The sequence below is a fragment of the Opisthorchis viverrini genome, assembly GCF_000715545.1.
Source record: "Opisthorchis viverrini unplaced genomic scaffold opera_v5_408, whole genome shotgun sequence".
Taxonomy (NCBI): Eukaryota; Metazoa; Platyhelminthes; class Trematoda; order Opisthorchiida; family Opisthorchiidae; genus Opisthorchis; species Opisthorchis viverrini.
The window spans coordinates 308674-326392 of record NW_008752065.1 but is presented as its reverse complement, the minus strand read 5'-3'; the positions used below and the strand labels follow the sequence as shown (position 1 = coordinate 326392).

Here is a 17719-nt window from a genome sequence, read left to right as displayed (position 1 = left end):
TCATAGACGAAATTGTTCAGGGTTGATTGTTACAAACTTTTGTAGTAATGTCTAGCCAGGAGATTCCGTGAAAAGAGTCAGAACAGCTACAATAAACGATGTCTGGCGCGTCACGCATTAACACCGTTGCATGATCAAATGTGATAATCCGGGTGCTTTCAGCATGCGTTTGTAGGAATACTGTGGCACATCCGTCAGACTTCTACGACCCCTACGACTAAGTATTTGCATTAATATTCACTAATTCGAGCAATTTTATGTTGGCTAAAAAATGCTGTAACTGCGTAAACAAGTATTTTATTTCCGTCACTACTCATAAGCAGTGTTATCTGTCATTTTCAATAGGTTTCAACTAGTCCACGTCTGCAGTATGAATCCATTTGCCTCGTGCTCCAAGTGAGCCGTAACTAAACGTGCCTCCATCATTATTTCTCAATGTTATATCCACAGTAATCAACGGTTTTAGCTACCTCTTGAGGAACGGTTTTTTTCGAAACAGTACCTAGGTAACTGCTCTGAATTAAGTAAGACGGTAGCCTACTCCAGGATCATTGCCCCCATTGACCAGCGTGAGTTTCTTTCACCACGTGATTAATGTTGGCCAACATGTGCGTCGTGTTTCGATGAACAAGTGATGCGGAGAGTGGACATGAGCACACACATTAGTACGTTTACTGTCTAGCAGCCTAACACAGAAAGTTATAACTGAAAGAACACACGACCTGTCTTACCTACATAACAGTTTCCCTGGTGACGTACAGTTCTACCGGAGATAAAGTGAGGACGTTTGGCAGACAATGTTTGTTCTGCTTTGGACCAGATCCCAATGTCGCCAACCAGCTATGTTACGCGCCATTAAAGGTTCAGTTCACTTAGGTGTGTTAATCATGAAATAAGTAAATATTTAGAATGATTCGGGTATCCAAAGATATGCCAGCTAATGATAAAGACTGCGTACGGAAAAACAAATGGCAGAAAAAAAGAAGCGGTGAGCTGTTGACCAAGAACAAACGAATGAATACGCACCATGGCACCGCCATTGATGCAGTGGAATCTCTGATACCTCACCATTGCAGATGAAATGCATCAGTGCGAACAAGAACTTTTGTCAGGTGTTTCTTGCTCCATCCACTAGTTGTGTATTGCTCTCTTTTTGATACCTTCCGGAAGGAACCTGATTCAACAAACAGAGAGCGGCGAGGCAATCCCTCAACCAGCATACAGGGCACACGGCCGAGCAGGCATATTTGGTGCAGCCAAATCAATTCACCAAAAGGACAGAGGCTGGTGTGCTTCCAAAAAACTTTATCGCACTTTATTCTTGTTCATTCGATGTCCTAGTTATATATGTCATGTTTTAAAGACGATTGTTGGGAAATACAAGCAATCTCTTGTCTTCAACACACTGCGACTAGACATAACGACCATTAGCAACACTGGATTTACCGCCATGTTGTAGACTGTGCCTTCCTCAGAAGGCTAACTTCGGGTCAATCCCAGAAGGGCCTATTCTGACAGAGACCAAAACAAGCCTTTGGTAATAGACTCACAAGAATTTCCCCTTTGGTTTTCACGCATCAACGAGTGTTTGGGCATAATGGTTTGAGAAGTCAAATGGCCGCTACAACAGTGAAAGGGTGACACCGCTAAAGTAAAGTGAGATTAACTGAGTTGAACTATATCTTTAGATGCAAGAATACAGAACTATTCATAGGACTTCTGGAAATTTCTTGACATCTCGCAAATGATTTCACTATTTTTCTGGCTCATTAGGCAAGTGTGAACCCCGTAGTGGTCTTCAGTGTGTGTGGATATGTTCGAGCGTTTGCTGTAAAATGCAGCTGTGCTAAATAATTCAGTTATGACGCGAGCTGGAGCGACCGGTCACTATGTTTGATCAAATGTTAGATTTCTTTTCTGACCCCACCTTTTGTTGAAATCGAACAGTGAACTTCTCAGGGTTGAGTTAGTGGTAGGTTGTTTGTCACGCTGGGCAGCTCAGGCTGACTTAGTCATTCGTCGAACGGCTCCGACCACAGAAAGAGACGGTTGGACTTGGAATGGACTTGTGAGCTGTCCTTCCCTGCAACGACGTCTCCGACTGGTGACTGCCTCGAACGGATATTGTGGATAAGCGAGGAAAAAATGCGACTACCTCCAATCACCACGAACATTTCCTTGGCGTACGTTGGCCACCATTTGTCCCGGTATGGGGACAGCAGGTTAACTGTCGTCCCAAAAGTAGTCTACCTGAAGCGCGTAGCCATTATGGTGGGACGCATTCTCTGAGTGTAGCAATGAAATTCAACCTTGATTGGGCTATGGCCTCGATTTTGGACGCACCTAGCGAAAAACTGAATTCATAGCTTATCGGATTCTGTACCAGTCTTTATTTTTTTGGCCATTTTTTCGCGTTTTTGGGTTGCCTGGAAGGCCAATACTGATAGAATATTTTGAGGACGGAACATTGTGGGCACTACATACCCCAGTAGCCAAGGGCATGTACGCAAGATCTTCCACTGAAATAGCCCTTATGCTTGTCGATTCCTCCGTACTGAATGTTCAAATGGCCAGCTAGCCTCATGATATCCGTGCACTTGGTCATCCGAGAGTGTAGCTGCTGCAGTTTGTCGAGACCCACAGATTTCGGCTTTGGATTGTGGATTTCTGCAGACCCAGTCAGTCTGACTTCCTTTGTCCATTGTGCACAGGGAACCAGTCAAACAGAGCGTCTTAAGTTTTTTATTTAATGAAATATCCACATCAGAGATCATGGGGCGCCGCTACTGGACCACCTGAATTTTGAGGAGTAAACTGTAAGTAGAGTGAGTTGCACTGGACCGTGGTCAAATGTGGTACAGTGATATGGGTTGCATGCCAATTTTAGGGACACAGCATGCTTATAAAGAGAAACTGATGTGAACAATACTGATGTGTTGAAATATCCGATAAAGTACAGGCATTAGACGTTGTTACCCTGAACGGGTGCCTTAGCATTAGTAGTGCATATCTTGGTTACTTTTCTCTCCGTGGAAAGCCAGTTGTCACTGATTTAACAGGACTGCGAACAGGTGGGATTGCATAGAAGCCGTTAGCAGTGTGTCCAAATTGACGAATTAAGAGTCAGACACCTACAGTATGTGTAGATGTTACTTTTCAGTTGCTCAGAACAAACAAAGGGAAGTGTTTGAGTCTCTCACTCAAAAGTGTGGAACACAATGCATGAAGAAACGACTAAGGTTTGTTTCGGAGTCCTGCCCATGGTCTCCAACTTTACAACCCGACCAGGATTAGGGTTTTCTTGAGACAACTTTTCTCCGAAACTAATTGGAACCCCTTAATTGTGAGACATAGGAAATAGGGCATTATTCTCAGACCTCTGTTGCAACTGTGTTTAGCAGGTATTTTTAAGCACCATTAAGTTCTTAAAATTAAAGTGTATCCACCGTAGTGTGGAATGCCCCGACAGTGACAGTAACCCGCTTGACAGGCAACCGGAGTGGTTTTACGGTGAAACTTTTCTAGTCAATTTTTCATCAGGATAGGGCCATATCGCCGTCTTCACACTCCTGCGGCAGATGGCAGTACGGCAGTACAACTGTACCCTCAAAACATCTCATGTGGCCAGTAATTGTGGCACGGAGCTTCCTGATTTTGTTTGGTTGCCCCCCTTCAGCCCTCCTGGCATAGCTCAAGGAGCCAGTTTATCTAAATTTATCATTGTGAGATTCCAACCGGATCACCATTCGGCCGGATTTGTTTTCGCACACTCTATCTCAAGTAATGTAATCTGTGTGCTTTTTGTCAGATTCAATTCAGAATGTTCGTCCACGTCGTCCATTTTCACGCATGGTTCAAACCTGTATTCATGAAAGTGATCATTGCAAACAGACGGTCAGTGCATCACTGTCGGATACTCTAAAAGAATTCGCAAAACACCTACCAAATATGACCCTAAAGTTCGTAATACTCAAATTTTCATATTGTGAGTTTTGTCACCTATTGATTCCAAATCCACGGATACGAAAATTGTCAGTGTGATAGTCTGATCCATATCCACTGGACATCCAAGAACGAGACATTCAACCGGTATAATAAAGACACTAAAAATGGACAGGACAGTTTCTGCATACTAGTATATATCGTCTGTAAGCGTTTATGAAACTTACTGAGGGTGGGAGATTCCAAACTCTCTCTCTCCTTTTTATTACGACCACCACTTTTCAGGGTTGAATTAACCGGTTCATTGTGTATTGGCATGTGAAGGGAACATTGCGTTATGGCAAATCGATTAAGTGTCGGTTCAGCGGATGTAAGCTAGGCACCTGATTTGTACTCATGGTTGCTCTCACTACTGAAGTAACACTAGACCTGACAAAGAATAAAAACCCGTCGTGAACAGCTCTCCATTGCTTCACTCCAGGTGACAGAGTAGATTTCGTAAGAAATACAATCTCAACCGTCCAAACAGAACCTGATACACAGGCGTCTGGATATCAAAAACTTCGCAGTATGCTGGAAACACGGGAGCTGCAAACAAAGCGACTGACTTTCATTATACCAGCACGCTCCGATGCAAAAAATTTTCGTGTAGTTTAGGGCAGATTTAGTGCAATTTTAGGCTTTGAAAAAGCCTCCCACTGAACATTTCAGGCCTACACCTACCGCGGATTATTCATAAGTGTTCGCAGAAACTATGTGCACAGCATGACTAGTGGTTTACAATATTCCACTAAGTTTTAAGCAATACAAACAACCATTCCAGACATATGCACTACATTTTGGTCCTTTGAAATTCTAGACTTCACTTCTGTCTCCATCTGTTCCATCAGGCGTGACTGAATATAATGAACTCTTCCGCGTGATTTAGTTTTCGCTCCACATCTCTGCAAAAGCGCTGTTACTGAATTATTTTTGTTGTAAAAATGCGTCGACTGTGGCTATTCAATGTATGGTCTTACCATAGTTTTTCACAGGTTGGTGCATTTGTGATCAATGTTCGACGCTCTCCGCTTCCGATAGGTGAAGCAAACTTTCCATTACACGGCAAACCCCAAGGCATCTGTTGGTATTACTATTTAGTGGAAGTCAAAAGTCGTACTTGTAGGTAGCATTGTTGGCTCGTCTTTATTTCTATGAATTCGGAAACGACAAATGATCACGACGAATGTTCTCTCACGCGGTTGCAACACCTACTGTGTTAACCGGAGTCATAACACATGTTCTAGTAAGAATGTTCTGATGACCCAAGTCACATGTGCGATAAAGCCACAAGAGGAGCGTTATTTCAGTGGCAAACTAAATTCAACAACCAGATCAATAATGTTTGCGTGATTCCCAGCACGCAGCTACTTCAAAATAAAACGTATTGCGTCGTTCGTTACGTGTAACAAAACGGATGACTGGATACGGAAATCGTGACAATGACGAAATAACACCGGATGCTAAAGAAAAAACAATCAAGTGTATCTGGGGCAAAAAATAGACGCGTAGAAGCTGAAATAAGAAGAATACATTGATGGTACGTGATCGCTGTATTCAAAATTCAAGGCGGCTAAGCGAGTGGAACAAAGCGCAGCAAAGAACGAAATAAGATGATCGTAACACACCTCAAATTATCGTACGCAGTCCACCATGTCGCTTGTTCTTTAATATCACGGCAATTTCAAAGACTTGCGAAAACAAACTCGGTGCTTTGTCCCGGTCACATGATTTGTGAATAATGAAAAGACATTTGAAGACGGTGTATTCATAGTTGAGGTCGGGATTCGTAAGAACATAGGTGAACACTTTGGTTAGTACAGCCTCCTGCCAGTTCCACCGCTGCAAATTTCAGCTGTAGGTAATAGCTAATTAACTCCGCTGGCCCGGGCAAAAGTCGAGGAAGGCTTTCTGAAAATAACTTATTTTGTTCCATAAGGTACTGTTCATGAGAAAGGAGCACGGTTGCTATAATGCTTACCAAAGGAAATACGTTATCCCAGTTGATTATAACTTCTAACCAAGCGAAATTGGGCGAGATGGCCCAAGTGGTTAGAGCGCGAGTTTACTGACCGGAACGTCCGTGGTTCGAATCCGACCTCCGCCACTCGATTTCCCCTGTCTAGGCTTGGGCAACCAGTCAGTATCCCAGCCCTCGTGCTTCATTCGGGTGGAATGGCAGCTAGGCGCCGGAAGGGTGCTAGATCCCAACGCTTTCTTTTCTTTCTTTCTTTTCTAGCCAAGTAGATTTTCTCTGTAAATTAATTTTTTCCGGTTCTTGGTTACTTTGAGTTTTTCCTGAAGCTATCACGACAAACGTTTGATTCGGAAACCTTTGTGAGTATCATGATTTCTTCCAGCAGAGTCCTTCTTTGTTTCAGTGGGACGCGGGCATACGATCCCATGGACTTTTATATTGCAATGAGCAGAAACTAGTGAAATTCACGTTATATTTAAGTACTTACTAGACTATATAGTCTTGCAATGCACTAGGCATTCTCGTTTCTACGGAATTGGAGGAAAAGGCTCAATTCATATTGAGGTAAAGAGGGAACTTGTGTGCCTGGCACCTGGTCGAAGGGCCGTTAGTTTTGTGCCAATACGGATCGCCGGTCAAGTCGCGGGTTTGAGTATTTGGTTTTCAGACTTTTAGACACCACTCTTAATGTATTTTGATTGTTGGTGGAACATTTGCAAGCGGATTGCCCAACTCAGTAAACAGATCAACAGGTAACCTATTTGCGACCAACAGGTTTTGCTCCGTACTTTATTCTGCTGGCGGACGAAGTTTTCGTCGAAACACCCCCTCCTTCAGAATCTGTGGTCATTTTATTTGAGCTGAAAGTTACGTCTCCGCTTTTTTATAAAGGCCTACTTATTTAGACAGGAGTCGTATATTTTTGCTGCGTGGGTAAATATTTACCATCATAGTGCACGATAAATATAGACTCTCAGGAAATGTGTGTGTACCGAGGCGTATACTTGACGATTTTCGAAAACCACAAGTTCACAGAGGGCCTGATACCTTCTAATGCATTTACAAATCGTCCATGGGCTCTTTTATTCCACAGTCCATTTATTAGCTTCCCAAACCTTACCCTGAGAAATTACTGTGCGTCATCAAAAGATACCTTCTAATGCATTTACAAATCGTCCACGGGCTCTTTTATTCCACAGTCTATTTACTATCTTCCCAACCTTATCCTGAGAAATTACTGTGCGTCATCAAAAATGTCACTCCGTTTCACTTGTTGTGCTGTTGTCACCATCCTGATTAAAAATTGAATCATTCTGTGACTGTGATTGAGGTCACTCATCCCGCTCCCGATAAGAACAACGTGGTCGAAATAAAAGCAAGGAATGTTTTCCTGAATAGTTAAACAAACAAAAAGCCAATTCATTGACTCTGCGCATCCCTTAATAGTGTATGACCTCCGTTTATCTCACATCGTCCACAGGTCGTTCGGCTTAACATAATCTCATTCAAGGACAATTTTGACAGTTTGCTTTTTGTATTTTGAACACATGAGTGTCAAAAACTCGGTTGGAATTCAAGTAAACAAACATTTCTGCGTCAGAAAATACGGCATCTATCACATAAGTAGATAACTAATGGACTCGCAGGTCAATTTAAATTTAGAAACAATATTTACGATGCAGATCAGCATAGATATATCTTTGGTCCCAAACCCGTGTAATCACCAAGATTGCAAAAAAGAGTAGCACACAAGATCGCTAATTTTTAACCACGAATTCAAAAGCTGAGAAATTGTCAAACTGGTAGTCATATTAGATCACTTTTCTGCATTTAGAGGGAGCGAGATTACCCACCGCATTTCAGCTTGTTTGCAACCTGTTAAAAGTCCTATAGGTTTTCGGGTACACAAATCTCACGTAGATGGGTGAATTTCTACAAATTCGAATGTTACTATTGTTACGTTTCCCGGTTCTTAATCCCGTTGATACCTGTTTCTTCCTAAAGAACGCTGCTCACCCAAGCATATCACACATTGCAGCTCGTGAAGCATCCCAACCTAAATGATTCCTTGCAGCAGTCATAATTCTCTGCCTCATTCTGAATGATGGGTTAAAATACTCGAAAAACTAGTGTCTCGGGGAGCAATATTTCCTAGATAAGCGCTTTAACTGTGCGACTGAGCGGATAGATTATTTCCTCGATCCAGGTAGGAAACTTTGAGAGTTGAATTCGGACCAGATCACGACGGAACGATCCGTTGTATTTTTCTGCAATGAGACTGCCGGAATTCATATACTTTTCCAGGTTCTGAGATGCTGTGCCACGCCCCTAACGAGTGAACTGGTCAACATTGGTGAAAATGACATTTGGCATCGCAAGTAAATTTCTCGTGATACTCCCGCTGATATTTAACATACGACAGTTAGATATAAAATGACAACCAAGATTAGATAGCCACAAAAATCTTGTCATGTAAGTAGCATGGATTTCCACCGAACAACCTGAACCTCATTGTTGCCCCTCCTTGGATAAAATCGCTCAAGTGACCCCCTGGGCAACGGATTCAGATTATTCACGGCAAACCATGTTTGAGCAAGCAGGCAAAACACATTTGAACTGATTGAATCCTCTCAGTTTGTAGTCACTTAATGCAGACTAAAGTAATACTGGCTTTCACAATAAATAATAATAAATAGCAAAGCCTTCATCATCTATCTAAAAAGGCGCGTAATTTTTAGAAAAGGAAGGGACCATCGGTGGCAGCAGTGATCAGTTTTTTCTTGTTTACGGTGAATATTATGACATGTGGTCACACTTAAGAATGTTGTAGCAGTTCAATTTCAAGAGCACTGTTGAGAAAGGGTGAATCCGGAATCAAACCGGGCTTCCACAGAAAAATGAAAAAAATAAAGTTATGAGCCTAGGTTAATGTTCTTGGTACTGCAGCTTTGTCCTAGTTTGTGTACCTGTGAGGAAGTGACAATAAACGAATTTCATTGAACATTTTCAGTTATTCCTGCGTTGCCAAAGAATAACAAGGATGATTTAGTTCACCCTGTTGAGTTCTGCAAATCTCTATAAGAGGGTGCAGTATTAAAACAAATTTACTTATTGAATAAAAAGACGGGATATTTGTTCCTTGCTTAGTGAACTTAAATCGTTTCTTTTCAAATCGTTCTCACCAAACTTAAGCAACAGGTGATGAGATGTTGACTAAGAGTCTCTTATATCAAAAGAACCAGTATGGTTTCCCAAAAAACTGCAGGAAACTTGAATGAGTTTGTGAGTAATGGACATCTGGTTCACGGTAGTGAACAGGTCGGATATTGCATGGCATGCTCATTATCCAAAGAAGATGATGCTGCTTCTCAAGGAAGGATCTTTTCGTCATCCATTATTTGAATTCTCAGATTTCTTGTTGTACTCTTCTGAGTTTAATAAAAATCAATCGTCTCCGTGTTATAAATAGGCATGCATCGGGCTGACAGAATCAAGTGCCTCCGAACGCATTTTCTTACATAAAATTTGATTTTCAGATGACCAGCGTTATTTGGCATTCCACAACTTATTGCTTTACTAACCCGTGTCCAATGTTGCATCATGATCATATGTGGCTATACCAAGCTAAGCAGTTTGCAACTCTTTTGGCCCAACTCGGCCTCAGCAGACCTGCATTCACTCAGCTTCGAGTCGTTGAGAAAGTGGTTCTTTTGATTACTTAAGGTTGAGAGATACTTGGGGACTGTGCAAAACTGGCGAGCACTAAGCAAGACACAATCTGTCGTGTCGAACTGTTTTGAGCAGTCTTATGTGTGATGTTCCGTCATGATAACCAGCCTAATTTTTGATCTCACATACATACATTCAGTCACGCATGCTAACTTATGCAGCGCGACAAACTAACCAATCATGTAACTATCCGGTTCGTTATCGACCGCTTCTCCCTTTGTTGTTGATCGCCTATCTATTTTATGCCACGCAAGCATTCACTAGGCAGCAATTTTTTGGCTCACCATTTCAAATTCTTCCAAACCATGCTGGATGGTTTAACAATTACAGATCCGAAAAGTCAAGCCATCTGTGGTTGCCATCGTCGAGTGAGCTACCTGAGTAATTCCAAATCATTTCCACTGTTTTTAACTGACTCTAAACGAGGGAATATGAAACGGCTTCAGCTTGCACTTTTCACCTTTTGGATCCCAAAGGCCCAATCACATGAGGGAAGCGGTTCTCCAGATTCAAGAAACAATCCTTCCTGTGCTTCATGGTCTCTAGATTAAAATCGGATGCAACACTACTGACAAAAGTGTTCAGATTATTCTTCGTTTTCACCGTGAAGAATTTCGATCTTATGCGCATCAGTGTTAATCGCCAAGTTAAAATCAACCTAGCAATGTCACTAGGTGTGAGTACTAGCTTGAGGGACGCCTCTTCTACTTGGTACATCTAAGTGAGCTAACCAAGGTGTGAAATACCTAATAAAGCTTTACTCGTCTGGCAAAATGTGCACGGATGTTCGCTACTCATTAATTGCCAGGACAAACTCTTTATCATCAACGTCTACTTTTCGGCTCCATCCATGAGGACAATGTCCTCGGTAAAAGTTTTATCACTCCATCTGACCTGCATATTACGCCCAACCGAAGCAAGCCACTACCGTGCTTGGACACAGTTTGAGATGTTTTGTCCAAATTACATCCTGAACTGCTAAATTTAACTGACCTGAAACATAACTTTTCGGCACTGTGGCATCTAGTGAGCTGAAATCTACCCTAACCACAATCTAAGCGCGTTTTGCTAATCCGTACGATTAACATTGCCATCAGGTCTTTACAATTTTTCCTGTCAGTTCTAAAATATCCGTAGAGCAGTGAATTTGTAAGCACTTTCTATATCTAGTCCGATTCAAGGTAACTCCAGGTCACAAAACGTACCTCTGCTTCAGTTACAGGTGGTTACGTCAGTTACGAGACCCTTGGTAGTAAACAAAAGGTTTACGGCCTAGTGCATATCATTTACCCCAAATGTCCTCCATGCAAGTTAGTTTCATCAAACCGGTGTTGCAAGCTTAAAAGGCGAGACCAATATCCTACAGTTAGAACCTACGGTGGCAAAAGCGACAGGGGTCAGACCGTGGGACAGGATCGAAAGCACTAGTCCGCTTTTCGGTCTTCTATGGAAAACAGCCTACCGTGAGCGAAGGTCTCCCGACCATGCGTGAACTGCGAAGAAGTCAGCTGCACAGTGTCCCGCCAAGTGAGCCAACAGACGAACTGCCTTCGTTCGAAGTGCATTCGCTCATTTCGCATGCGTCGTCTGTACTGTCGCCCAAAAGGGCAATAGTTCTGTCCTTTGGTAATGCCCACAGACATGTGACGAAACCCACGGCTAACTTGACGCCGCATCCGCTACCTCAATGCCAGTGAAACAATTACAAACATTTTTTAATGACTCGATGGCTGTCAGCCTAGTGGTTTCATATGAAAAAGTGTATCAGCTCCCCCTACCTGGGATGGCATAGTTATAACTCTTGCGATCCGGCGGTTTTGATGCGTTTATATAAAATATACTCAAATTCAGATGTGTAAGCACATTTTTCTAGCAGAACAGGCAAAGATTTATTTTAAATCTATCATTAGACTGCCGGGGGAAGATTTTTGCTCATTTTGCTAATCTATCTGCTCGCGGTTCTCCAAGAAATGTAGTCATTTGACAATTGTTTGCAAAGACTGCAAAATGCAGACAATGCTTTCAACACTCAGTTACTCCTTAACGTTATGCTTGAAAATAGAATAATTCAGCACACCGTAACTTTGCACAGTTGGGTCTGTTGATCTGGACTAAAATTGCAACTCACAATCCACCATCTTTCTGCCATAAAGAACAGGACGTAATATCTGGCCTCAAGCTGCCATATGAGAATTAGCAGAGTATGTCCCAAAAACTCAATTAGGGGACAAACCAGCTAGTGGATAATTATCGTTGCGTGTAAACAGCCAGTTCGGTTAGTTAGTTAGTTACCTAAACCCAAACGCTTTGCTTCAAGGATAATCACTATGTGCCTTTCAACGGAAACTACGGGCGTGTGAACTTCCTCACCTGTCAATCTTGAATGCGTTTTACGGCTAGTTGAGGTGTCTTTCAAAAACTGACAACTGTTTATTTTACGGTGCACTATTGAAGTTTTTTTAACTACCAAATCAAATACAAAATTAAGTAAGTACACATTACGTTATGCTTCTCTTCAGAATTGTTGGTATGCTGGTCACATTTTTTGATACTGTCTTCCATATTTTGCTCGAAAGATTTGGACAAGACACCGATATAATTTACTGTTGGTCTTTTTAGCCTAATTGCAATCGTGAAGCACCACTTTGTTATAGAGACCACTAAGGTAGTCTGCCCCCAAAGACCAACTGCACTTTTATTCAGTTCATGTTCTAAACAATAAAATCATGACTCGGCCGGTGTTAAAAATCCCATGCGTTCAAAAACTGTAGAAAGCCTGTAGAGAATATCTGATTTTATCAGTTTGCCAAAGCTCCATCGTTGCGCAGTTTTTCTCCGTAATTAGCATTTGAAGGCCAACCCCGAACAACGAGGACTAAGAGGTACACAAAGCAACCGGTAACTAGTATTTTTATCCACCTTCCTTCCTTTCAAGTGATCTGATCCGATTACATGCGACGTGATGGTGCCATCAGCACTCCAACAATACACGTTGGATCAGCCCGCCTAAAGCAAACACACGGTTGTAAAAATGGGCGATTAATTGGCCCTTTAGACTTTCTAAACAGACGAAGCAGTCATTCTGTGATTATTCTGTTGGGACTCTCTGGCTTGACAGCAACACTGACGTATTTATACCTTATGAACAACGTTTTATGATCGCTTATGAGATTTGTTGGCCGTTTATCATGACCACACTTTCCAGGTAAGCTATGTATCAGATATCCCCTGGCAGATACTGAGGATAACTTAATCGGGTACATTTATTTGAGACCAAAAGTTCTTTCATCTTGCTTTTTTCCAAAAGCATAAAGAATTCTAACACACTATCATCGATGCTTTGATTTACATCATCCGGGGCAATGTCATTTACCTGATGGCTTGAAGGTCAAACAACAGATTATTTTCTATTAGTAGTTAAATCAACCGAAACATTGCGGAAATATCTGCATGTGGAACTAAATTTAAAACTGATTTCCGCTTCCTGAGTTATCTAAAGCAAGCTTCCGACGAGCAAGACTTTCGTCTTTCCTCTACCGATCTGGGTTTTGAGAAACCACTCCGACTAATATTCATACCGTATGAGCCTGTGCATATCAAGTGGTGCTTTGAAACTCCCATTAAACCATTCTCTTCTGACAAATAGGCCGTCATAATAAGAATGCTTTTTATCACCTACTAGTCGTCGATGTTACTACACATTTACGGCCCGAAGGTCCACCCTTCTGTAAGACAGTTCAAGAAACAATTAAGTGCACACTAAGTCGAAAAAAGTGGCAAGCAGTGAATTTATTCACGACATACGCAACTCACTCAGAGGAAACAATAGAAGTCTATGTTTAGGTATAAGTTTTTACAGGAAGAGTTTGATTGTTCTACGAGATTTGTTCATTCACATTTGAACAGACAAAATTATTTCATAGCCCTACAATTGCCCTTATTTCCCAAATGAAGGTTTTGGGTACAAAGGGAGGAATAAAGGCGGAGGTGATATGTCATCTTAAATTTCCTCAAGTGCAGCTGAACTAGCTTTCTGAAATCCTCTCTATGTTTCTCACTACATCTTAGCTTGACTCTCCGTAGTTATTTAATATTAACCGCGATGTTCCTCTTTGAGGAAAACGAATAAACTGGCCTATTAGCTTTGAGATAGTGCCTGTTTTAAAAAGAATATTTGCAAGGAATTAGTCTTCGCGCAGAGAACATCTCTGAAAGGATAAATTTTTAGGATTTTAAGGAAACAAACTACTTAGCAACAGGTTTCGACTTCTGGATTCTATTTTTGATACTAATTACCATGCGCACAAACGTTGGTGTGCCTATCGAAGACCTTACACCGATCCGCCAACCTGAATGACATATTTTTTATGTGGCCTTTGGTAACGTTATTTTCTTCTGATTACGGCACTCCACCCCGTAGTGCACTCACGTGGTTCACAATAGTTATTCAGGTTATGTTAGACGTTTCAACAGGAATGGCCAAATGAATGTGTGCATATCGGATGAGATTGAAGCATATGCTTTAACAGGTTAATTAAGAAGATAAGATTAAGCCGCCGCAGATCACCTATTCCATCGTTTCGTACAGCACACAAGTCGAATAAACTCCATCCCACAGTCATACCCGTTCCGATACTAATTTAACAATCAGTGAAGCTAGTTTGTTTGTGTTCCTCCTACCAGCACTCTGCAATGACCCTAGTACTCCCTCGACCGTCTGTACCACCGGTGTACGCAATCAGGGTCTCTAGGGTCAGAGCATATGTCCATACACTCAGTGCGTACAAATCAACGAAGTATTCTGCCGAAAATCTATCGATTCGAGCATTCGGTCACATGAAGATTTTGACTAGGTTCTTGGTAATCTAAGAAAAGCCACTGCAATTTTACTTTGAGCCAACTGACGACTTTCATAAACAATCTCGTATTACTTACTATTTTGTTCTTCACCAATTCCCAGATTTACAGGCTGCCTAGTCAGCACGTGTGTTTTCCACTTCAAGACACCTTCAACCCTATTTTTCCGAAGTCTGTAGAGATAAGAGGCCAACAATAGCGAAAACAGCCGGTTGTACTCTATGCGCGTCTGGTCTGTGCTCCTGTTATTCTACCTCTAGGGCTGCACTCGTTGCACCGCCTGAAATTCAAATCCGCAAACAAGTTCAACATAGGTACTGACAGTTACCGTTTAGGAAGCTACAATATTTACCTCTTTATCGTCTACTCAATATCCAAAGCAGAATATTCTAAAACGCTTAATGATAGTGGAGTGATGCCGTACAAAAGCACAACTTGGCGGATAAAAAGTGACCGACAGTGTCATCAATTGAGGTCTGGCCTGAAAAAATTTGGCGCATTTAGCTCAGCCGTCTGTTGTGAAGGCGGAATTCATACTTGTAGCATTGCCAAAGTATATACCCCACTGAAGGTTTTTATCCCAATGGTTTCGTGCATGTGCGCAAACTCCGTTTATTCAACCAAAGGATCACTTCATCGTATACGGTGATTTCTTTGCCCTTTTTGGAGTCGCAGTGAGCTTAGGGTTAACTTCGATTAGTTGTCATCACAAGGTTGCATAAACAAATAAAGGTAAATCTGGTTGTCGGCTTGTTCGCTGAGCTGGGCAATTTGATTGCAAATGTTTCATAACCAATCTAGGTGACATCATCAGTACGTTATTGTGGGGCGTAGTTGTGCCTAGCGATGGATTCCTGTTCCTATCACAAACCATAAAGATTAAGATATGGTGCATGTTTCTTATCACATCAGAAAACTAAATGTTATTTTTAGCACTGTCAGCCGTTGAGGAATGGAACAATGGTCCTAAATGAGAAAAACTACCGCCGTATTAACTATGTAGTAACTTCATCTATGCACCAAATGATTTATTTGATAACTTTGATGGTAGGGTTTCGATGTGATCCCTGTTTCCGAAGGGGGTGGTCGATAAATTGGTTTCGTTTACGCGAACATATCTACATGATTTAGGTTTTCATGTTATTTGTGGATTAAAACACAAACAAAGACAATTTTGATACCAAAAAACGTATATCGTCTGTCTTTAAACACTGTACCACTTTACTTAGTACTAGCCAAGCAAAATTACCCGGTGATTTCCCTTCAAACAGCTTTTCTTGAAATAGGCAAACACTCGTGTTCTCGACATTGTGTTTTATGGTACACAAATGAATTAATAGTACCAACACTTTTTTCTACTTATGAGTGTATAGGTCTGTACTCCGTTCCAGTCTTCATAAGTTCTCAGGTTTTGGTGGGGCGTTATTACAACAATAATACATAGATGCACAGATACTCCCTGAGCTGCTTCGTTTCTACTACTCTTGAAAGTCATTTCTGCATTGTATCGGAAACTAGTGGCATACCAACTTTCTTCGTTGATTTTGCCCAAATACCTGCCATTTCTTTTCGGAAATCATCACAATCTGCTGACTTTGTTCTCGTCACATGAAGCTAATTTAGTTTTTATTTGTATTCTTGCTCCATATCCAATTATACTTTCCCAATCCTAATTTCCAGCTGACGGACAAAAAAATCGATCTCTGATGACCTGCAAAGGTTCGTTTCAGTGAGTTGGTACTATTCTACAACTTAGATGTTCTGCAATTGACACAATAATTCAGAGACTCTATTGAGTCGAATCTCTGCACCTCATTTCGATTTCCATCTACTTGGAGAACTCAGTAGTGTGGATTGTATGGCGCGTTTTTCATGAGTGACCAGTGCTATACTTATGTCCATGAGTTGGTAGTCCATAGAACCTTTCATCTGATGAACAGTATTTTGGACGTATCCTAATTATCGAACCACCGGCAGAGGCTATAGTAAATACAGAATTCCGAGCCAAATTGAAGTCAAACCGATTATCCGGAGGTACACTGACAGTGCTGTGTGCGCAAAGGCTGTAGACAGTAAACTTTTATTTTGTGGTTAACAAACTTCACTTTCATTCTTGATTGAAATTATTTGGTTGGCGAAGGAAAATACGGTCAGTTTGCCTTAATAAAATCTTTATGCAGTTAAGTAAACTGAAAATTCAAGAATTATGGGGTTTCAGTGCTGCGAAACGGCAAAAAGTATAGACATTGATTTTGCTCTTTCTCGTCTTCCTGGTTTAGAAGAATTCAGTCAAAATTTTCCTTTCCTAGTGAATACTCACGTTTGTTGCAAATGATGTGTGCAATCAATTGGACGAAGTAGGGAATGTAAACAGCACGACTTTAAGTTGACAGAGTAGTCTGAATTCAGCTCCGCTATGCAAACCAAAAGAATGCACCTCTCCGCATTTGTCGGATTAACTCGTCTAAAACTTGGGATTCAATTCACGGATCTCTTCATGCACATCCGGTTTTAGTTTCCGAAGAAAAATTCGTCAATGTAATTAAACCCCTAGTAGTCGGTGGATTGAAAATTTATTAAATTTACAGGTAGGCACTACCATTGTTCAAACCGCTTTCAACGACTGTGCAACATTCTGACGGAATATTATGCTTTGGCCATGAAAATAACTAGGTTCAGCCTCTTGATGATTAAAAAATACACAGACAACGGTATTTTTTGTTTAATATACATGAAGTTAATCTTCAGTGATGCATTAGCCAGTCCTATAATGGGACCAATATCAAAACCCAAAGTCCCCTGTTCCGGTTAACGAGCACAACCGCCTGGAGGCTTCTACAGTCTATTTTGCGAACACCGATTTCTCCGATCGTCCGACCGTCACACAAGACCAGCGTGTTGTTCCTCTGAACAGGCACATTGACAGAGGTATAATAGCCATCTGTTCGTGTACATCGTTTGAAGGTCACCAACAGAAAACAGCGTACGTTCAGATGTCACGTCATCAGTTTGTGCATAATTCTTACCAATAAAAACAAAACAGTGCTGAGATGCTCTTTGAAAATCACTGCTAGAAGTCTCAAAGATCTGTGTCTCAGATCAAGTAGTCTCATCGCATTGCTAAACAAACCTCAAGATGGAAACAGTCCCATCGACTGAAAGCTAAATGATATC

The 17719-nt window shown here is 41.4% G+C and overlaps 1 protein-coding gene across 1 annotated transcript in view; it reads left to right on the top strand.

The window, feature by feature from the left end:
* Positions 1 to 17719, top strand: part of T265_10799 (hypothetical protein) — a gene marked incomplete at both ends in the record, with an annotated part of 55434 nt that overhangs the window by 31065 nt on the left and 6650 nt on the right. The window lies entirely within an intron of this gene.